The sequence below is a fragment of the Notamacropus eugenii genome, chromosome 6 (genome assembly GCF_028372415.1).
Source record: "Notamacropus eugenii isolate mMacEug1 chromosome 6, mMacEug1.pri_v2, whole genome shotgun sequence".
In the NCBI taxonomy this organism is placed as follows: domain Eukaryota; kingdom Metazoa; phylum Chordata; class Mammalia; order Diprotodontia; family Macropodidae; genus Notamacropus; species Notamacropus eugenii.
This window is the reverse complement of record NC_092877.1, coordinates 55,717,695-55,741,501: the sequence shown is the minus strand read 5'-3', so window position 1 is coordinate 55,741,501 and position 23,807 is coordinate 55,717,695. Positions and strand designations below refer to the sequence as shown.

The following is a 23,807-nucleotide window of genomic DNA, read 5'->3' as shown; positions in this document are numbered from 1 at the left end:
TTCTTCTTCTTCTTCTTCTTCTTCTCCTCCTTCTCCTTCTTCTTTGTCTTCTCCTTCTTCTTCTTCTCCTTCTTCTTCTTCTTCTCCTCCTCCTTCTTCTTCTTCTCCTTCTTCTTCTTCTTCTTCTTCTTCTTCTCCTCCTTCTCCTTCTTCTTTGTCTTCTCCTTCTTCTTCTTCTCCTTCTTCTTCTTCTTCTCCTTCTCTTTCTTCTTCATCTTCTTCTTCTTCTCCTCCTTCATCTATTCAATTGATGGGCACCTGCCTGTTATGTTTCTCATTCTTTCTTTCTGCAAAGAGTGCTATTAGAAGTATTTTGGGAAAAGTTAGACCTTTCTAATTTCAAAGGGTCTGGTCTGTTTAGTCACATTCTTGGGGGTATAATTTGTATTGAAATCCAAAGCAGGTGAACCATTTCACAGCTCCATCAACAAGGCATCATTGTGCCCACCTTTCTGCATCCCCTCTGGCATTGATTATTCACATCTTCTGGCATTTTGGACATTTTTCATGGAGTGTGGCAATAACTCCTCATTGCTCTAATTTACATTACTCTTATATTTTCATGTTGTCATTTATTGTTGGCAAATCTTCTTTTGAAAACCACTCATCTCCTTTGACTGTTTTTCTCTTTGGGACAAATCTTCTCAGTTTTATATTTATTTGTGCCAATGGCTTACTTATTTTAGATATCAGATAGTTTTCAATACCTTTCAATTTTTTTCTGCCTCCCACTGTTAAAAGCTCAATTCATATGCCACCTGTAATCTCCTCTAGGAAATTCCCAGTTCATAATGACCTGCCTCCTTTTGACCTAACATTCCTTTGCTTGTGCCTGCCAAGTTTTGGTGTATTATTTTGTATTGTACTTCAGTGGTTTCTCTACTAGGTGGAGTTGCTTGAAAGCAAGAACTATGTCCTATTTAATATCCCTGCCTCTTCTATCACCTAGCACAATAGGTAGTCGCTGAATACATGCTTGTTGAATCAAATAGAATGATTCTTTCCACTCATGTTTTTGGGCCTTTCTGTTCTTTGTCTACCTAGAATGCTCCTTTTTTCCAGATATTCCCCTGTTGAAATCTCTTCCTTCAGGCACAGTTCAAATAGCACTTGCAACATAGTATAATGGAAAGACCACTGGATAGAGAGTCGGCAGATCTGAGTTTGAATTCTGGCTCTGCCATTTAATACTTCTGTGACTTTGGCCAACTCATAATCTCTCTGGGTCTCAATTTTTGATTGGTAAAACTGAGATATTGGATCACATCAGGTTTTAATCTTTTGTGCCATAAACCCCTTTGACAGTATGGTGAAACTTATAGACCCCTTCTCAGAATGTTTTTAAATGCATAAAATTACAAAGGAAATTAATTATATTGAAAATACTTATCAAAATTTAAAACAAAGAAGTTCCCGTGCTTCAGGTTAAGAATCTCTGCACCACATGATGTCCAAATTTCCTTCCTACCTTATATCTATGCTCCTTTGATCTTCCATGAAGCCATCCCTTATTTCCCACAACTAAAAGTGATTGTTCCTCACTGAAATCTCTCAGAGTGAGTGTTACAATGTCTTCTTTTGTATATGTCATGTTCATTTGTGTCCAGCCCTTGTCCCCCTTCTAGATTATAATCTCCAAAAAGACATGTCTCATCCAAATTTTGTATTTTGCTCAGTACCTAGCACACTGTGCTCTGAACATACTGGGTGAATGTTTAACCTGAGCTACTGGAAATGATGCTCTTTTCAAACATCTGCTGAATGGTTAGGCTAAAATGTAATATTTACCATTCTTGGTGGCCCACTTAAATAGAACCCAGCTTTCTGGGTTGCTCCCCAGAGGGGGGCATATGACTGAGTGTCAGAATGATGAATGTCACCCTGTTCTGCTATATGGCTTCAATTAGTCCCATCTTTCTCATGTAGAAAATTAGGAGCAAGGTAATTCTTTCCCAACGGGGACATTGAGAGAATCAAATAATTTTAAAAGGATGAAAGACTTCCTCATAGCTACATTGATACCTATGACTATTTTGTAAAAAACTATTTTAGAAATAATCTTTTTTTTTATTATATTAAGTGATTTTTTTTGCTTTTGTGAATTATTTTTAAACAGCATGACAACTTTTAAGATGATTAGAAACATCCCAAAGCACTAAAAAAGGGTAATTATGAATCACTATATTAAATCATCAACATGCCAAAGGATATACTGATTACAAAGCTTTTAACATATCTCCCTTTTCTTTTTTTTCTTTTCAACATTCACTTTTATAAGATTTTGTGTTCCAAATTTTTTTTCCTACCTCCCTTCCCCTCCTGGCTCCCTTCCCCACACCACACCACCAATCTGATATAGGATATAGATGTTCAATTATATTAAATATACTAGAAATAATTTTATTAATGTAGAACACTGATCCTGCATATTTTCCTTGCTCAAAAACCTTTAATAGTTCCTTTTCACCTGCCATCAAAGAAGGGAAACCCTTCAGTCTGGCATTCATTAGATGGGTACTGTGATGTGTTCTCATCCTATTGATGCGACCCGAGGTAAATCACTCAACTTCCTTCTATACTTTGGCCTGTAACATAGGAATAAAATAACTACACCCCCTGTCTCACAGCATTGTTGTGGGGTAAATGCTTTGAGGAAACATAACACATAGAGATGGGAACTCTTTACTCAAGACCCTATGAAGTTTGACTCCAAAGTATCTTTGCTATGCTAAGGATGGTTCCCCCTCTGACAGTCTATGTTCTATGTTCTTAGGTTCTTTCTGCCTCCGGTTTAATGTTCTATATTCTAGTGTTCCTCCCCTCTCTGTCATTCTGCATTCAGAGAGTACTTTCAGCTCTAATATTCTATTATTAAATTCTGGATTTTGTGAAAGCAAGAACTTGGTAAGTGTGTATTGAACTGAGCAAAGTGGAACCCATTTCCTCTTCCAAGGAGGTTCTCAAACGTTGAATGTGTGTGTGTACGTGTGTGCGTGTGTATGTGTGCGCGTGCATGTGTGCGTTTGTGTGTGTACGTGTGTGCGTTGTGTATGTGTGTGCGTGTGTGTGTATATACGTGCATGCATGCATGTGTATGATGGACTCCTTTGACAGTTTGTTGTACTACTAGAACTTTTGCAGCAATAGACCCCTTTCTCAGAACAATGTTTTGTTGCCTAAATTCATAATTGAAGGAAGGATTTCAGTTGTTAGAAGTTAGTTAGAAGTTAAAGTTAGAAGCTGTTAGAAGATAAAAAAATTCTTTTCCACCCAAGTTCATGGACTCCCTGAAATGTATCAATGGACCCCTAAGGACCACTGCTCTGAGGGAGAGTAGAGGCAACCAGGTTTTTCTAAAGTAGGTACAGTCTCCCCCTCAATCCCATTGAGCATTGGTTGAATATTACCCACACATATACCAGAAAAATAGGACTCTGGAATTGGGATGAGAGTGAGTACCTTTGTGGAAGGTTTGACCAGAGACCATGTGGAGCAACCTTATTCATCTGGGGATCAGGAGAGGCCCCAGCAAGGGAATAAAGGTCATTTCACAGTCTGGGGCAAGATCTTCAAAGATGGATTAAGAAACACCTGAGGCAAACACCAATAAGAAGTCAGAGTGAATTGTGTGGAGGTAGGTCAATTAGAAAATTGGAAGGAAATGAATTAGGGGGCTAAGAAACTGAGGAGGCCAAGAACTCAAATTTTCTTTGTTGTCAGGAAAATGAAAATTTTCACTGGCTTCTGAGATATAACTGTTTCTGTCACCTTAAAAATTCACAAAGTCACCCTTGTTTCTTTATGTCCCCAGATGGACCTCTTCCTAATTTCTTCATCCTTTTTCTTGCAACAGTCTTTGTCCCGGTTTTTAAAGATTGGAAGCTAATGAGTTCTCCATCCCTTTTTCATCTTGAGCTCTCATGCCCCTCCAAATCCCAAAGCCTGGTCACTTTTCCCTTTAAGATTTTCCCCAGCCCTCTCTTCTTCTCTATTTCTTCAGCTACCTTTACCACGCCTCCAACTTCATTCCAGAGCCTTAGCCATTCTCTCATGGATGATTACAGCCTAAACTTCTGGAAATGTTACTTTCATTGGATTACTCAGCTGTTTATGAATCAGTGAAGAAGGTTGCATGATGCAAGGAGAAGAAAAAGATGACTTGGGCTCCACTGCCAAGTTTATCCCTAACTTGACCTGTGAGGTTGGGAAAATATCACATTTCATATCTCTATAAAAAGAGAAGATTGGATAGATGATCTCCATTATTCCAACTCTAACATTTTCTATTCTATGTTCAAAGATCTCTTCTTTGGAACATTTTATCTTCCATATTCTAGGATCTCCTCTGCTCTTCTGGAGCTAAAATTCTACTTTTCAATATACTTTCTAGCTCTATGATCTTTATTTCATTAGATCAGGGAAATGAGGGAAACCCCTTCTAATTGGGTTCAGAAGACCTAGGTTCGAGTCCCGCCACTGCCACTTAGGCCACAGTTACATGTTAACCTCACATGAAAAGGGAGTTGATTGTACCACATGGTCTCTAAGATTCCTGTAGGTACAACATTTTATTAATTCAAAATTCTTCATTTTGGCATTCAAGGGCTTTTTTCTTATCTATTCAAGCTATGCTTTAGGAATATAATTTTGGCTTCTGTATAGAGGATGGCTAGGTGAAGGGAGAGACTTGAGACAGAAAGAACAGTTAGAAGGCTATTGCCATAGTCTAGGTGAGAGGTGACAGGGATCTAGGGCTATGACTGTGTGTGTAGAGAGAATGGGATGACCATGAAGGATTGTGGAAATAAAATGACCAGAATTGGCAATAGATTGGATACTGGGATGAGGCACACTGAGATTGTAAACCTGAGTGACTAGAAAGATGGCAGCACCATTGGCAGAAATAGGAACACTAGGATAAGGTTTAAGGGCTTAATTAATACTTGTTGATTGGATTTCTGGACCATAGTCAGTGAAGTTGAGCCAGGGGAAATGGAGCCAAGGAAGAGGGGACATATGAATAATCTCTGAAATAAAAGTGATTTGAATGGACTTTGTGGATCGACTAAAGCAGGTAAGCACATTTTGTATTTGCTAATGGAAGCAGGTATTAAATGGCCCTGGGGACCTTAGCAAAAATTTAAAAAAATGGGAACAAACATGATCTCTCACCCAGCAGCAGACTAAAATTACTTAGAGGACTGTGAGGTCTAGGTTACGCCATTTGATAATTAGTTTTGAATCTATAGTAATGATTTTTGTGTGTGTCCATAGCCTTCCTCCTCTTTTTTTCCATTCTCTCTTCCACCCCCAGGCCTTTTCTTTGCTGGCAGATTCAGAAGACAGGAAGCCAAGGCTCCTAGGGAAATCTGATTATGGCAGTATTATTGGACTAGCTGGACCTTAACTGTGAGAAGTGGTCAGTTAACTTTTCAGCGCCTGGAGGGTCACAAGAATGATGAATTCTATAGAAACATAGAGTCAGAGCATGTTAGCATTTGTCAAAATATAGAATGTTAGGGCTGGAAAGGACTTTAGAGCAAAGAATGTTTGAGCTTAAAGAGACCTTAGGATATACTGGAAGGGACCTTAGAGCATAGAATGTTACAGCTGCAAGGAACCTTGATTCATTTTAATTCAATTTAACAAACATTTATTAAGTACCTACTTTCTATGGAACAGCCATGCTCCATTTGGGGAAGGGGTGCAGGAAGGATAATAGAGAATTGAGATGACACAAAGTTCTTGTCCTAATGGAAATTATAGTTGGCTAGGGAGATGAGGCATATAAACAGATAACAGTAATACTCAACATGATAATGCATCAGAGAGGTGCAAAAACAAATTAAGTGAGGTTCATGGGAGAAGGTCATTACTGACTGATGGACCAGGGAAAGTTTAATGGAGGAGGTTCTGTTTGTTTGGAGCTTTGAAAGATGGCTAGATATTTCACAAATGAAGAGGAGGCTATTTGAGGCAAAGACAACAGTACAGAAGCAAGAGGGCATGTTTGGAGATAGATAGCATAGTCCCTTTGGCTATAGCACAGACCATGTGGGTGGAACAACAGGACGTAAGTCCGGAAGGGTAAAAGGGAATCCTACCCAAGCAGGTCAGGGGAGTTAGAATTTTATTCGTGTAGAGGCAGATGGCAGAGAGTGCAGGTTTTTGAGTGCAGGAGTGACCTGTTCTAAGTCTATCCATATAAAAAGTATTCTGACAGTGGTATAAAGAATGGATAAGAGAGAGAGACGGTGAAGGCTGGAAAGACCTACCACAACATCAATTGAGTAGCTCAGGCTGGTGATAATAACTACCTGTGAGGATAGAAAGGATGGAAAGAGTACGAGAAATGTTTTGGAGGGTTGACAGTATCTACCAATTAATTATATATGAAAGATGAGGGAGATGGGAGAGTCAGGATTGCCCCTCAGGCTTTGAGCATGGGTGATAGGAGGAATGTGTGTGTGTTCATCCTTCCTTGCTGAAGAAGACCATGCCATCAAGAGAAATAAAGACATGACTTGTACTTGACCATGTTTTGAATGAGGGAGGGCTGTGCAGGTGACCAGCCTCACTTCTCCTCCAGAGCCATCTGAATCTAGTGACTGGATAGTCATCAGGATGACTGGAGATGACCCAGGGTGAGGCAATTGGGGTTAAGTGACTTGCCCAAGGTCACATAGCTAGTGAGTGTCAAAGGTGAGATTTGAACTCAGGTCCTTCTGACTCCTGCACTGGTGCTCTATCCACTGCACCACCTTGCTGCCCCAATAGGAGAAATAGTAATGCCACAGACAGAAGTAGTGAAATGAGAACAGGAGCAGGTTTGGAGGAAAGGTGGATTGGGCCAGACCTGGCTCAGGCTGGGTTAGTAGCTCAGGTCTCATGTTAGAGTGAAAGGAGACATTCAAAGTTCATCTAACAATGAATAAGTCCTCCCTCACTCAAAAGTCAAGTGCAAGTCGTGTCATTATTTCTCTGATGGCATGGTCTTCTTTGCCAAAGAAGGACGAACACACACAGTGAACAAAAGGAGATTTACATAGCTACAGGAGGAAAAGGAGGTTGAGAGAAAAGAAATGATGATCTTCATCAAGGATGAGGCATTAATTCTGTGGAGCCATAATCAGGAGGGTGTAGGATACTATTCTCCCCTTCAGGCCTCAGCATTTAAATCACTCTCTGGACCCTGGACTCCTTTGACCTTTGTCTCTATATCCACCTGGAACGTAGTGAACTCTAATATTTGTGACCAGGAGAGAGGGCAACCCTTCCAGGTGGTCAAGATAACTTCAGCTCCACTTAAATGCAGCCTATGGCTCAGGTCAAAATTCCTCTTATTTTTACCTAGCTAGATGAGTCTGACAGGCAGATGATCTCAAGAAAACTCTACAAAGCTGCAACATGTGAAAAAGAGGAAAAGATACATATTTACAAAAGACCAATAACACAAATCTTTTGATTTGCTTCTAGGAAAAATATCAACTCCTTAGTCTGGCATTTGAACTGTACAGCACCTGGCTTCCTCCAACCTTTCCAGGCTTTCTTCATGTTATTCCACCCCACCTTGCACATTCTGTTGTCAAATTGGACTGCTGGATTTGCCTTCTGTCAGATAGCTCATCTCCCCCCCCTCTGTCTCTATACAAATTGACTCCACGTTGGACTGTACGCCCTCCTTACCTCTGCCTTGTAGAATACCTGTTTTCTTTCAAAGCACTGCTCAGGTACCACCCCAGTTACTGGTTGGTTGGTTGGTTGGTTGGTGGGTTGTTGTCCTTCATTCTCAAAGGAAACCAAAATGTCATTGCTATGTGGGGTTACAGTGCATCTGACTGTGGCTGAGCAGTTCATTATGAACTCAGAAAGTTCTACCACTGGTTGGGCACAAAGATGATTTAACTTGTACATAAATTAGATTTACAGGATCATAGATCATAAGAAAGGACATGAGGCCCTTACATTCAACTTGCTCATTTTGCCAGTGAGGAAACTGATTCATGAAGAAGTGAAGCGATTTGCCTAGGGTCATAAATTGTCTAAGACAGGATTTGAGCTCATCTTTCTGACTCCATGACCAGCAGTCTATACACTGTATTACCAGGTCTTTTGTTTCTTTTTTTTAAGAAAACATTTATTTCATTAAATACTTTCCAATTACATGTTAAAAATATTTAACAATCATTTTCTAAAATTTTGAGTTCTAAATTCTCTTCCTCTTCCTACCCATCCCCTTCTTTGAGAAGGCAAGCAATTTGGTATTGATTATGCATGTGATGTCATGCAAAACGTTATTTCCTGGTTAGATATTTTGCAGAAGAAAACACACACACACACACACACACACACACACACAAGAAAAATAAAGTTTAAAAAAAGTCAGCTTCAATATACACTCAGAATTCATCTGTTCACTCTCTCTCTGGAGGTGAATAGCATTTTTCATCATGGATCCTTTGGTGCTGTCTTGGATCTTTGTCTTGAATAGAGTAGCTAAGTCTTTCACAGCTGACTATCATTACAATATTGTTATTACTGTATATGATGTTCTCCTGGTTCTGCTTGCTTCAATTTCCATGAGTTCATACAAGTCTCCCCAGGTTTTTCTGAAAGCATCCTGCTTATCATTTCTTATAGAACAATAATATTTCATCACAATCATATACCACAACTTGTTCAGCCATTCCCCTGTGGATGGGCATCACCTCAGTTTCCAATTCTTTGTCACCACAAAAAGAGATACTAGAAATATTTTTGTGCAAATAGATCTTTTTCCTTTTCTTTGATCTCTTTGGGATACAGACCTCATAATGGTATTTCTTGGGGGAAAGGATGTGCAGAGTTTTATGGCCCTTTGTCCATAGTTCCAAATTGTTCTCCAGAATGGCTGGACAAGTTCACAACTCCACCAACAATGCATTAACATCCTTATTATTCCATATCCCCTCCAACATTTGTAATTTTTCTTTGCTGTCATATTAGCCAATCTGTTTACTGTGAGATGGTAAATCAGAGTTGTTTTAATTTGCATTTCTCCAATCATTAGTCATTTAGAGCATTTTTTGAAATGTGGCTATTGATAGCTTTGCTTTCTTCTTCTGGAAACATCGTACCTTTTATCGACTGAAGAATAACTTATTTTTATAAATTTGACTCAGTTCTCTATATATTTATGAAATAAGGCCTTTCATCAAAGAAACTTGCTATAAATGTTTTTCCAGTTTCTTGTTTTCCTTTTGGCTGCATTAGTTTTATTTGTGCAAAAACTTTTTAATTTCATGTAATTAAAGTGATCTATTTTACTTTCCATAATTCTATCTCTTATTTGGTCATGAATGTTTCCCTTATCCATAGATCTAACAGGCACATCTTTCCATTGTTCCTTAATTTACTTACTTAGATCTATTCCACTGATCCATCACCTTATTTCTTAGCTAGTACCAGATTATTTTGATTATGAGAGCTTTGTAATAGACTTTTAAATCTGAAACTTCTAGGCTGCCTTCTTTCACATTTCTTTTTTCATAGATTTCCTTGATATTGAATCTTCTGTTCTTCCAGATGAATTTTATTATTATTATTAATAATAATTTTATTATTATTTTCTAACTCTATAAAATAATTTTTGGTAGTTTTGGTTGGTATGGCACTAAGTAAATTAACTTAGGTAGAACTGTCATTTTTATTTTACTGGTTTGGCCTACATGTGAGCAATTAATTTTCTAATTGTTTAAATCTGTATTTATTTGTGTAAAAAGTGTTTTGTAATTATGTTCATATAATCCCTGACTTTGTCTTGGCAAGTAGACTCCCAAGTATGTTATATTGTCTGATGTTATTTTAAATGGAATTTCTCTTTCTATCTTTTCCTGCAGGGTTTTTTGGTAGTATACAGAAATGCTGATGATATGTATGAGTTTATTTTATATTCTGCAACTTTGCTAAAGTTGTTAATTATTTCAACTAGTTTTTTAATTCATTCTCTAGGGCTGTGTTTCACCTGCAAAGAGAGATAAATTTGATGACTCATTGGCTATTTTCATTCCTTCAATTTCATTTTCTTGTCTTACTGCTATAGCTAGCATTTCTAGTACAATATTGAGTAATAGTGGTGATACTAGACATCCTTGCTTCACTACTGAATTTATTGGAAAAAACTTCAAGTTTATCCCCACTACAGATAGTTTGTTTTTGGTTTTAGTGATACTATTTATCATTTTAATAAACTTTCATTGACTCCTGTATTTTCTAGTGTTTGTAATAGGAATGAGTATTGTATTTTGCCAGATTTTTTTCTGCATCTATTGATATAATCATAAGATTTTTGTTGTTTGGTAACTGATGTGGGAAATCATGCTGATAGTTTTCCTCATATTGAACAAGCACTGCCTTCCTGGTACAAATTTCACCTGGTTATAGTATACAATTTTTGTGATATATCACTGTAATCTCCTTTCTAATATTTATTTAAAAATTTTGTATCAATATTTATTAAGGAGATTGTCCTTTAGTTTTCTTTTTCTGTTTTCTTTTCCCTGGCTTAGGTATAAAAACCTTATTTGTTTCATAAAAATAATTTGTTAGAACTCCTTCTTTACCTATTTTAAAAAATAGTTTGTATGTTATTGAGATTAATTGTGGGGATATTTTTCTTAGGGGGTTCATTGATGGCTTGTTCAATTTCTTTTTTTCTGTTAGATTTAAATATTTGATTTCATTTTCTGTTAATCTGGGCAGTTTATATTTTTATAAATACTTATCCATTTCACTTAGATTGTCAGTTTTACTGATATATAATTAGGCAAAATAACTTCCAATAATTGCTTTAATTTCATCTTCATTGGTGGTTGATTCATGCTTTTCATTTTTGATACTAGAAATTTGTTTTTCTTCTTTTAAAAATCAAGTTAACCAATGGTTTATCTATTTTATTTTTCCCTTAAAACTAGCTCCTAGTTTTATTTATTAGTTTAATTTTTAAACTTATTAATCTTTCCATTAATTTTCAGGATTTCCATTTTAGTGTTTAATTGGGGATTTTTAATTTTTTCTAGTTTTTTTTTTTAAATTGCGTGCCTTTTTCTCAGTTGCATGCATCAATGCATTGATTTGATTTTTCTCTCTTTTATTGATGTACACCTCTAGTGTTATAAATTTCCCCTAAGTACTGCTTTGGCTGCATCTCACAAATTTTGGAATGTTGTCTCATTGTCATTCTCTTCAGTGAAATTATTGTTTCTATGATTTGCTCTTTGTCCCACTCATTCTTTAGGGTCAGATTATTTAGTTTCCAGTTAACTTTTAATCTATGCTTCCATGGCCCTTTATTAAATGTAATTTTTATTGCATTATGGTCTAAAAAGAGTGCATTTAATATTTTTGCTTTTCTGCATTTTTGTGAGATTTTTATGCCCTAATGCATGGTCACTTTTCATGAAGTTGCCATATACATCTGAGAAAAAGTTACATACTTTTCTATTGCCATTCACTTTCCCCCAGAGGTCTATCATATATAACTTTTCTAGGCTTCAATTCATCTTCTTAACTTCTTTCTTATTTATTTTATGGTTATATTTATCTAACTCTGAGATGAGAAAGTTGAGTTTCCCCCTACTAGCATAGTTTTACTCTCTGTCTCCTTCAGTAATTGATTTAACTTCTCCTTTAGGAATTTTGGTCCTATTCCATTTGGTACATATATGTTTAGTATTGATGCTACTTCATGGTCTAAGATACATTGTAGCAAGACATAGTTTCCCTGCTTATCTCTTTTAATTAGGCTTATTTTTGCATTTGCTTTGTCTGAGATCTTGATTGCTGCCCCTGCCTTTTTTACTTCAGCTGAAGAATGATGGATTTTACTCCAACCCTTTAACTCTCCCTGTGTCACTTTGTTTCAAAAGCATTCCTTGTAAACAACATATTATTGGATTCCAGTGTGTAATGCATTGTGCTATCAGCTCCTGTTTTATGACTGAGTTCATTCCATTCATATTCACCGTTTTGATTACTTACTATTTTTTGCCTCCATCTTACTTCTTTTTGTTCTTCTGTTTTCCCCTTTTAACTTGTCCCTCTTCTAAAGTTTGTTTTCCTTCAGACCACTGCCTTCTTTTGTCTGCTCTCCCTTTTTTCACATCTTCCTTTTCTCTTATCCCCTTCCCCTCCTACTTCCTCTTAGGTAATATAGATTTCTATTATAAATTGAGTATATACATATATATGTATACATATACATACATATTATAATATGTATGTATATGTATACATACATATTATAATATGTATGTATATGTATACACACACTTATATATTCTCTATTTGAACCAATTTAGATTTGAGTAAAATTCAAACATTGCTCACCCACCCCCCAACATTTCCCCTTCCACTGTAAAAGGTTTTCCCTATGTGTCTCTTTTATGTGAACTAATTTTCCCCATTCTTCTTTTCCTTCCTCCTTTTCCCAGGGCATCCCTTTTTCTCCCCTCTCCATTTTTAAAATATCATCTCAATATAATCAACTTACTCCCACATCCTCTTTCTATGTAGAATCCTTCTAATTGCCATAATAATGATGAAATTCTTAGAAAATATATGTATCATCTTCCTACATAGAAAAATAAACAGTTTAGCCTTATTGAGTCCCTTATGATTTCCTGAAATTACCTTTTTATGCTTCTCTTGAGTCTTGTATTTGAAAGTCAAATTTTTGGTTCAGCCTTGGTGTTTTCATCAGGAAGGCTTAAAAGCCCTAGGTTGCATTATAGGTACTTAAGAAGTACAAATGTAAAATCTTACGCTTGGGTTCAAAAGTTCAACTTCAGGTATAAAATGAGAGAGGTGTGGCTAGATGCCATTTCATCTGTGGAAAAAATGGGCAGTTTTAGTGGAGAGCAAGTACAATATGATTCAGTAGTGTGCTAGAGCAATCAAAAACATTCCTAATGCAATCTTAGATTGAATTAAGAGATTCAATGTCCAGTACTACTTTCTGACCTAATCAGACCATATTTGCAGATTGTAAATTCTAATTCTGAATACAAGGCATGCAGAGCAAGCAATAGGGATGAGGAGGTATCTAGACAACATACCATATAAGGATTGGTTGAGGAAATTGGGGGTGCATAGCCTCAAGAAAGGAAGACTTAGGGGGCATGTAAATTACATTTAAATTGGAAGGGTTGTCTATGGAAAAGATTTTAGATTTGTTCTGATTAGCCCCAGAAGGCAAAACTAGGAATGAGTTGAAGTTGAAGAGTGGTAGATCTAGACTCAATATAAACAAAAGTTATGAGAAGATTTTTAATTTGGGGAGAAAGAGGAGCATCCATCTTTAAATACCTACTATGTGCCAGGCACTGTGTTAAGTGCTTTTCAAATATCATCTCATTTGATCCTCTTTGTTTCCCTCATCAATAGTAGAATGGGATTCTTTGGAAGGTAATGAATTCACTATCATTGAAAAATCTTCAAATGCAGTCTCTATAAGACTCAAAACTGATGTTTTTATAGGACTTTTTGATTTGTAAAAGTGCCTTACAATCATTATCTCATCTGTTCTTTTAAAATTAAATTCTGTAACAAGGATGCTACACTTATCCCCATTTTTTAGATAAGGAAGTAGGCTCAGAGAGGCTATATCTATTATACGTCCACAATCATGCAGCTAATAAATTAATTCTATTCCAAGTTTCTATCACTTCTATCACACTACGTCAAATGTTTTATCCACTATGATGTTGCTTTTCAATGACCACTTGTTGAGAATATTGTAAACTGGTTTTTTGTTCAGATACAGACTTCTTTAGATAGTCTTTACAATCCAGCTCTGAGATACTAACGTAGAGATAAAGAGAAAGGAGAAAAGGAAAAGTAGGAAAAAAAGGATAAAGAAAGGAAGGGAAAGGAAAAGAAGAGAAAACAAATAAACAAAGAAGAATTCTTCTGGGTTTCAGCACAAGGTCTCTGACAAGGAAAGATCTGACAAAGGAGTGGCACCATCCTTTTAATACCAAGTCTCAGTTTTCTTATCTGTGAATGAAAAGGTTGGATGAGGTCTCTTCCAACTCTAAAATTTTGTCTTTTTAGATATGTTCCAACTCTTACATTTTATATTCAATATTCTAAGGTTTCTACTAGCTCTGTAAATCTCTGGGTTTATGAATAGAAAAGATCTGACTTCCTGGAATTCTTTTTACATTCTTCAGTTCCCTCAGAAATGTCTTTCTAATACATTAATTTTGGCTACCAGCCTTTATTGTAGGAATCAATGCCCCAGACATTACAGCTAGAAGTTGCTTTGTGTCTATGTCTCTTCTCAAGTCAGAAGAACTTTTGTAGTGAGTCAAACAAATCCATCAATTAGATTTCCTGGAACATCTCCTAGGCCATGTGACATGGACTACGGTTCAGTAAGTCCCAGTCCTACTACCTGAAATTCTCCCCATTAGGGAGTCTTTGGGTTTAATATGTATCCTTTTATAAAATCAAACACCTCTGGAAGAGTTGGGGCTATGAAAAATTTACCACTTTCTTCCTAACATCAAATGGGAACAGTGGTGACAGTATTCAGCTAAATATTATTAAACACCTACTGCATGCAGAACACTGTGCTCTATTCTAAGGGAAGCACAAATTTTAGATGAGACCCAGACCCTGCCCTCATGGAGGTCATGGTCTAGTAAGGGGATAAGACATCAGAACAGATAAGAAGAATACATAAACTAAACCTTACAGAAGCATGTGGAGTGGGGGAGAGGTTATTACCTATGGATAGGAGGGAACATTTGAACTGAGTTTTAAAAAGATAGATAGGAATCCAGTACAGAAGGACATTCTAGACAGAAGAAATAGAGAAAAGAAAATTATGAAGGTATGAGAATATATGACATATTTAAGGGCATAATCAATCAGCAAATATTTTTTTAATACCAATTCTATGTAAGGCATTATGCTAGGCTCTAGGGGGAAAAGGACAAAAAGGAAAATAATCCTCTACTCTCAAGGTGTTGATATTCCGTTGAGGAGATGGCATATCAAAGTCAAGAGGGAAGCCTCAGGAAAGCCTTCATATAGAATATGATGAGTCTTGAAGGAAGTTAGAAATTCTATGAGGTCATGGGGAGGAGGCTATACAGGATGGTCTATGCAAAGACTTCGAGATGGGATATAATATGCCATGTATGGGGAAGAGGGAAAAGCCCCGTTTGACTGCACCAAAGGGGAAGTCATGTAGAATGGAGCTGAGAAGATAGGTTGAGGAGAACAGGATTGTATTAAAAGAGGAATTGGATGGAGAGCAAGTGGGATCTGGAAATATGATCTAAAAGTTCAGGGGTAAGTGAGTTCCCCTTCATTGGAAGAATTTCAGGAGAGGCTGGATGACACTTTTCAGGGCTATTGTAGATAGGACTTCTGTTCAGGGAGAGATTAGGCTCAATATCCTTTGAGATCCATTCCATCTTTGAGATATGTGATGCTAGGCTGTCATCTCACCTTCATAGGATTTGCCAAGTCTCATGTTCACTCAGCAAGCCTGAGGAATGTCTGAGTGTCAATCAGTCAGGCCTGGGCTTTCCAGAGCATTGCCATGGAAACTAGAGTTTTCCCCAGAATACTGTCATAGGCCTCCTTTACCAATGGCATTCTGTCTGGGGTCCCCCCCCCAGCATAATAATATAACACCTACTATGTATGGAACACCGTGATAGATACTGAGGAAGGCACAGATTTAAAATAAGATGCAATATAGTTAGAAGATAAGACACATACTCAGATCATTTTAATTTATAGCATTATATGTATCAGAGAGGCACAAAGCAAAGTATTATGTGAGATCTGATGGCAGTAGTGATTATGAACTAGGTCCACTCCCTCTAATTTCAGAGAGACCATGTCTTTACTCAACTTTTAATTTCCTCCAGTGTCTAACAAAATACCATGTACACAACAAATGCCTTATAAATGTTTGCTGTTACTAATATTGATACTAATGATCCCCAAGTCTTTCAGCTACTATGTATGAATTAAATGGATTGAATTAAATGGAATGAATCAAAAGATTTATTAAATTCTTACAATGTCATGAGCTGTGCTAAGTGCTAGGATACAGACATCAAAGTTAAACCTAGTTCCTGCCCTAAAGGAACTCACATTTTCATAGTTCAGGGCTTCTTAACTTGGACTCTGTGAACTTATTTTTGTAACATTTTGATAATTGAATTTCAATTTAGTTGATTTCATTTGTATTGCTATGTGTTTTATTGTATGCATTCACAAATATTTTTTAGGAAAGAGTACTACCCTTTGACTTATCCTTTGTTTAATTTTCCCATTAGCCAATTTTGTGGTGTCCTTTCTAGTCCAAATATCATGTGCCTTAACGGAAAAAAGGGGGAAGTAAAATAGAAGTTGAGTGATTCTGCCCTCCTTCTATCACTCGTTACCAGTATACCTTCTGCTCTAAGAGACTGCAAACTCTTAGGCAAGCTAGCCAGGGAGTCAGAAAGACCCAAGTTCAAGTCTTCTCTCTGACTCACACTGTGTAACACTAAATCTGCTCATCTCTTAGTTCTCCAAGGCTACACCCAACTTAAGGGGTTCTTGACCTCTTGATACATCATGGACCCCTTTGGCATTCTAGTGCAGCCAACAGATGCCTTCTCAGAATCATGGTTTGTGGCCTACATTCATAATCGAAGAAAATACTAATTTTCAGTTAATGAAAAAAAAGAAATATATGCATATATATGTGCATAGATTTTTTTCTCATTCACATTTGCAAACCCCATGAAATCATCCATCCTTAAGTTAAGAACCCCTGCCTTAGACCAGTGGTGGGAAACCTGTGGCCCCAAGACCACATGTGGCCATCTGGATCCTTGGGTGCAATTTTTTGACTGAGTCCAAATTTTAGAGAACAAATCCTTTTATTAAGGGGATTTGTTCTGTGAAGCTTAGAGTCAGTCAAAGGGCCATACTTGAGGACCTAGAGGGTCAAATGTGGCCTCGAGGCCGCAGGCTCACCACCTGTGCCTTAAACTATAAATTGCCAAGTATATGCTGATATCCTTTGGTAGAGGAAGTCCTTTCTTGGAATCTCCTCTATGAATCGAATCCAAGCTCTGGTTTCAATGAACCAACAAATAAAAAATTCTGTAATAAGGCATCCCTCCTATCTTTAATCTTTCTCTTTTCCCTAAAATATACAGTGTCCTTAATATTTCTCACTAGCCTCATCTCATTTGGATGTCTTGCTATTCATACTATTCTACAAGTTTATGCTATTCATACTATTCATTACATACTATTCATACAAGTCTATGCCAAGATTTCTATTCATCTTCTGTCCCAGTCCTTGCATCTATTTTCCATGAGAGTTTATTGCATAGGTAGATTGGTCTATTTAGACAACACTCCCCTTTCTTATTTATTAGAATTGTTACTCTATGTCTTCAGAATTTTATTCTGGAGGGCTTTCTATTCTACTAAGCTGAGGCCTCCTGTGGAATTTTAGACCAGGAGATTTTATCTACAGTTTATTTGAACTCTTTAAAAGTCTGTCCTTTTAAATTTTATGATACATGTAAGACTTTGCCTAGCTTTCTTTTTCCTTCTCTGTGACAAATCCTTAAAAGACTGGTCATTTCTCATCAGTTCCACTGATGATGTACTTCCCACTTGTTGCTAAGAATTATATCCTGAATAAATATTTCCTTTGCTTTTTCCTCCACTTTTTGAAGGATGAAACAATCATTGCAGAAACTATTAACTGTTCTGCTCTTTGCAGAGAAGTGTGGGAGGTGCTGGATAATTGAAACCTCTTATCACTAATGTCTGGATTGTGATTTGTTTGGGGGAATTTTTCATCTTTTTCTTCTTTCTGTCTAGGTGATCAGTAGTACATTCATTCTGATGACCACCTTTTTTCTTAGTTCCTTTGACTTCTGGAATATCATATTCCACACCCTTCAATCCCTTAATGTAGAAGCTGCTAGATCTTGTGTTATCCTGATTGTATTTCCACAATACTCATATTGTTTCTAGTTGCTTGCAATATTTTCTCCTTGACCTGGGAACTCTGGAATTTGGCTACAATATTCCTAGGAGTTTCTCTTTTAGAATCTCTTTCAGGAGGTGATCTGTGGATTCTTTCAATATTTATTTTGCCCTCTGGTTCTAGGATATCAGGGCAGTTTTCCTTGATAATTTCATGAAAGATGATGTCTAGGCTCTTTTTTTGATCATGGCTTTCAGGTAGTCACATAATTTTTAAATAGTCTCTCCTGGACCTATTTTCCAGGTCAGTTGTTTTTCCAATGAGATATTTCACATTATCTTCCATTTTTTTATTCTTTTGTCTTTGTTTGGTAATTTCTTGGTTTCTCATAAAGTCATTAGCTTCCATCTTCTCCATTCTAATTTTTAAAGAACTCTTTTCTTCAGTAAACTTTTGAACCTCCTTTTCTATTAGGATAGTTCTGCCTTTTAAAGCATCCATCTCCTCATTGGCATTTTGGACCTCTTTTGCTAATTGAGTTAGCCTATTTTTAAAGGTTTTATTTTTCTTTAGCATGCTTTTGGGTCTCCTTTAGCAAGCTGTTGACTTGCTTTTCATGATTTTCTTGCATTTCTCTCATTTCTGTTCCCAATTTTTCCTCTACCTCTCTTACTGCATTTTTAAAATCGTTTTTCAGCTTTGCTATGACCTGGGATCATTGCATATTTATTTTGGAGGTTTTGGATGCAGAAGCCTTGACTTTTATGTCTTCCCCTAATGGTAAACATTGTTCTTCCTCATCCAAAAGGATGGGAAAGAATACCTGTTCACTAATAAAGTAACCTTCTATAGTCTTATTTTTTTTCCCCTTTTTTGGGCATTTTCCCAACCAGTTAGTTGACTTTTGGGTCCCTTGTCAAAAGTAGGATATACTCTGGGGACCTGTAAAATCTCAGTTTCTCCAAGGTGGCACAATCAAGAGAGAGGAGTTTACTCCCTGGCTGAGCCACTACCACTGCTTGGGGCCGGAGATAGAGGAGGACCCTGCTCCCTTGTCACAGAGGTGAAAAAGCCCTCTCACTGACTTTTGGCACCTATGAGTTGAGGGATCTTTGAACCTCCACTGCTGGAGATTCTGCCCTGCTACAGTCCTGCTCCTCCCAGTACCATGCTGGACTGAGCTGCACTCTGCATCCAGTGTGATAGACCTTTCCCATTGGCCTTCCAGGTCACCCTGGGCTGGAAATCTCCTCTACTCCCTTGTTCTGTGGCTTCTGCTGCTCTAGAATTTGTTGAGAGTCTTTCTTTACAGATATTTTATGGGCTATGGAGGAAGAGCTAGAGTATGTGCATCTTTCTACTCCACCATCCTGACTCTACCTCCATTTATCCTTTTTCACTTTTGAATAAGCCATACCCTTCCAGAGCTCAATTCTAGTCATGGGCCTCATCTCACCAAATATTAATGCTATCTGTTGACTTCAAATTGTTGAGTTTGTGTGCAGACTACTGAGGCCATGGATTTTGTGGCTAGCTCCTTTCTTGGATTTTGAAATTCTCTGACTTTCTGGGCCATCATACACTACAGCTACTCTCTATCATGTTTAACTTGGTGGAGATACTCAGGAACTTTTTTCCTCCTTCATTTCTTTTCCACTTAAAGCTGTTTTGATTATATTTGTATGACGCCTTACCAATACAGTCATTTTACCTTTAAATTTGTTTTTTTTACAATTCCAAAACAATTTGTTTTTGTTTTTCATTTTTATATAATCTTGATTACTGAATATATTCTTCTCCACTCCTTCAAGCAGAGCACCATCCTTTGTAAGAAAAAGTTTTTGAAAAAGAAAAAAAAAGCTTAATGTACAGGAAAATAAAAGGGGAAGAGGATAAGAGAAGGGGGGGTGATAGAAGGAGGGCACATTGGGGGAAGGGATCATCAAAATGCATGTTGTCATGGGGTGAGGGGAGGGGAGAGATGGGGAGAAAATTTGGAACTCAAAATCTTGTTCAAGCCAATGCTAAAAACTAAAATAAATAAATTGAATTATGAAAAAAATTTAAAAATTCCCCCCCAAAAAAGAAAAACAATAAAATAAAAAAGTAAAAATGGAATAAAAGCAATTTGGTAAATCTAACCAACAAACTGGTGGAATCTGAGAGTACGTACAATGTTACCCATCAATAGTTTCTCACTTCTGCAGGAGGGAAACAGAGGAGTTTTTTCATCTCTTCTCCTGGGCCACATTGGATCTTTAGTCTTTGTTTTTGCTGTTTCAGCTTACATGATTTTAGTCATCGGGTATGTTGCTTTCCTGGCTCTCTTTACTCTGAATTGGTTCATAGGTTTTCTTATGCTTCTTTGAAGTCCTCATATTCATATTTTCTTATCATTCAGTATTATTCCACTATGTCCATATACCACAATTTGTTTAGTCATTCCATGATTAATGGGCATCTGTTTTCATTTATTTTCTACCACCAAAAAGTATTGTCATGCATATTTTGGTACAGATTCTCTTTCAGTCTTTGATGTCCTTGAGATATATTCCTAGCAGTGGAATCACTGGGATCTAATGGTATGGACATCATAGCAACTTTTTAGCCTAATTCCAAATTGCTTTTCAGAATGGTTGTACCATCTTGAAGCTTTCCCGGCAGTAGTGTGTTAGTATCCTTGCTCTTCCCAGAGCCTGTAATATTGATTAGCAAATATATTCTTACCCAAGCTTTTTAGGTACATTCTTCCAAGTCTAGGACCTTGTGATTCCTATGTTTTTAAACTATGGTCTAAAATTCATAGTTTTAGCAGTTGTTTTCTTCTCAGCTCTGCTTTTCTTATGTGAAGGCTTTGATTTCCAACAACAGCAGTAGCGAATACACTATTTCTCTAAGGTCTTTAATGTTTTCCACAAGACTTCATAATTGTTAGTGAAAATTTCTAGATGTCTTCAAGCAGTGTCATTTTTACCCATGTAAATCGCAAGAAGTAAGTAATAGACATCTGGTTATTGGCACTACCAGAAGTGACTAGTAGTCATCAGATAGGTAACATAAGAATTAAAATTCTGACTTTACAGATGAGAAAAGCAGGACAGAGTATAAATGACTTCGCCAAGGTCACTCCACTTTTATGGGACAGAGCCAGGATTAAACCAAGAGATTTCTGGCTTCAAAATCCAATGTGCTCTTAATTTTGTCATCTTCTCACCAATAAATGGTGGATACCTTCTGGTTTTGGATGTTAATGAATTAGGTGTGCTTCATTGCCTTTACTAGTTAGGGTTTGTATACAAAAAAAGCCATGGAATTTTAAAAAATCAACTACTGATAAAGACTGTTTTATATTTGGTATAGTGGTAAAATCCCTAAATTTAGAATCAGAAGACTTGGGTTACAATTCTAGGTATATATCAGTTCTGTAGTTGGGGAATGTACCTTAACATTCCTGAACATCAGTTTTCCTTGTCTGTAAATTGGGAATAGTGATCTTTGCCTCACCTCCAAGGACTAGTGGAATGATGAAATGAAATCATGTATGTGAAAGTACCTGTGAAGCCTAAAGCACTTTATGAATGAATATGTGCTAATAATTTCGTGGAAAAAGAGCATTAATTATTCCAAGTAGAAATTCTATAGAATTATTATTATTGTTGCTAATAATAATATTCATATTTCACTTTTTAACATTGTTTTGTCATTTACAGAATGCTTTCCTTCCAATACTTGTAGCAGATAGACAGTATAGCTGCTGTTATCCCCATTGTATAGATCAGAAAACTGAGCCTCAGTTATATTGTCCAGGGGGAAATAGTAAATGGAAGATCTGGGGATTATTTCAGTTCCAAGGTATTTTTGCTATATCCTTAACCAAATGTTTTTTATCTGAGTAGAGAAAAGAAGCTAGCTAGTTAATATTCTAGAGTTAAAAAAGCAAATGTTCCAGATATTAAAGGCTTTAAAATAATATTGTCAAAAATAAAGTAATGACTAAATGACTAAACTTTATCACCTATGACTCAATCAGGGAAAAAGAACCACAAACAAGATTTAGATTAGATTCTTCATGCTGTTGCTTCAACAAAAACCTTCAAAGTGTTTTGGATGGTTATTGAAAATATGGGGGGAAAGGCTGATGTGAATTGTGTTGTTGTGTTATTGTGAATTGTGTCTTAATGCTGTGATTGAAAGTAATACCTTGTCTTTCAAAATGTATAAAGCAATACTTTGTAGCTACGTGAGGGTACCCTAATTAGAAGACTTTATTATATATAATATATATATATTCAATTCATGTATATGAATTGCAGTGTAATACCCTACATAATAACATTGCCTTTACCAACATCATTTTCATTATAATGCTTTCAACAGGTTCTAAACAAATGCAATCATAACCATGAAATCCAGCTTTAACATCCCAACCATTCAGCCAAATGCAAATCAGATGATCTAACTACAGAACTAAGTGAGCTGTATCATGTGGTTTCAACAGATGCCATGTGTTCAAAAAATCAATTAATGACTTTGGGTGGGGCACGTCTATTTAGAATGATAGGATCATAGAATGTTAGGCATAGAAGAGACTAGAATATTGTGTTATAGCTGAAAGAGTCCTTACTATAGATATTAGAACCAGAAGTTATCTTACAAGATTGAGTTTTATGGTTATAAATGCCTTTAGAACATAAAATGGTAGAGTCAGAAATAAATTGAAAACATGGCCCTATATGAGTCACACTGATGAATTCTGGTTTCTACTTCTGGTCAGGACTTCTTGATCATGGAATTCTTAGAGTCTAGAGAAATCCAACCATGGGAATCATATCACCTATGTCTCTAGAGGTCCCAAAGTCTTGAATTGAACCTTAGATGGAGGAAGGAGATTAATTGCTTCCATTTCTATACTGCTTTATATCCACCATCTTTGCTGATCCTTACAGGTGGGGAGGGAAGAGGGTGAAGGGGTATCACCCCTATTTTACAAAGAAGTTAAGTGAGCTTTAGAAGTCAGTCCTACTTCTGAATCTTTCATTCCAGAATAAGGAGAAGTCTTTCTTCAGCAAATCTCAGGGGTCCCTGGACATGTCTCAATGATCCCTAGATCTTTTGTCACATGTTCAGATTCTTGCCTGTTTAGCAAAACTTTAGATGAATTAATTTCTAACACTCGTTTCATTTGCTTTGAAGGTGCCATGCTGCTGACTCCCACTGGACAAAAGCAGTGCCATCCAGCAGCACAACATTACTCAACATTCTCAATCAATTCATTTACTTAATGTTTGCAAAAATGCTTAGGAAAGGAATTTTACTGTAACCTATACATCCAAAGCTCTTCTGAAGGCCTGATCAACGGGAACAATTTTCACCTCCGCCAAGGTTCAACAGAGCAGGTTAAGTCACAAATTGTATTGTATTTAGTCTCCACATATTGCAAGTTTGGCAGAGAATGATTGTATACTTCCATCCTTTATAACATGTACATTCACTAAATATTTGTTAATGAAAATCCAGGTGGTAGAATGGAATCAATCTTGGAATAAAAAGACATGAATTTATTACTAGGTTGTGTGATGTTGAACAAATCCATGAGCTTCAGCTGTCTTGACTGCAAAATGGGTCTAATAATACCTGTGCAATACCTACAGACCCTCCCCTTAATGTTGGGGGCCACCAGAAATGCTACTCTGGGTCTTCATCCACTCAAAATCACATCTCATAAATATCGATAATCATTTAATATCATTTGAACCTCAGTAAGGGCCAGAGCCAGAATTGATCAACCAAAAGAAAAGCCTGGACC

At 36.7% G+C, this 23,807-nt stretch overlaps 1 long non-coding RNA gene across 1 annotated transcript in view; it reads left to right on the top strand.

Annotated features, from left to right (window-relative positions):
• The window catches only part of LOC140511134 (uncharacterized), a 52,411-nt gene that overhangs the window by 9,888 nt on the left and 18,716 nt on the right, over positions 1-23,807 (top strand). The window contains exon 4 of the long non-coding RNA XR_011969443.1: positions 23,195-23,397. This is a non-coding gene — a long non-coding RNA (uncharacterized lncRNA). The remainder of the gene's footprint in view (positions 1-23,194; positions 23,398-23,807) is intronic.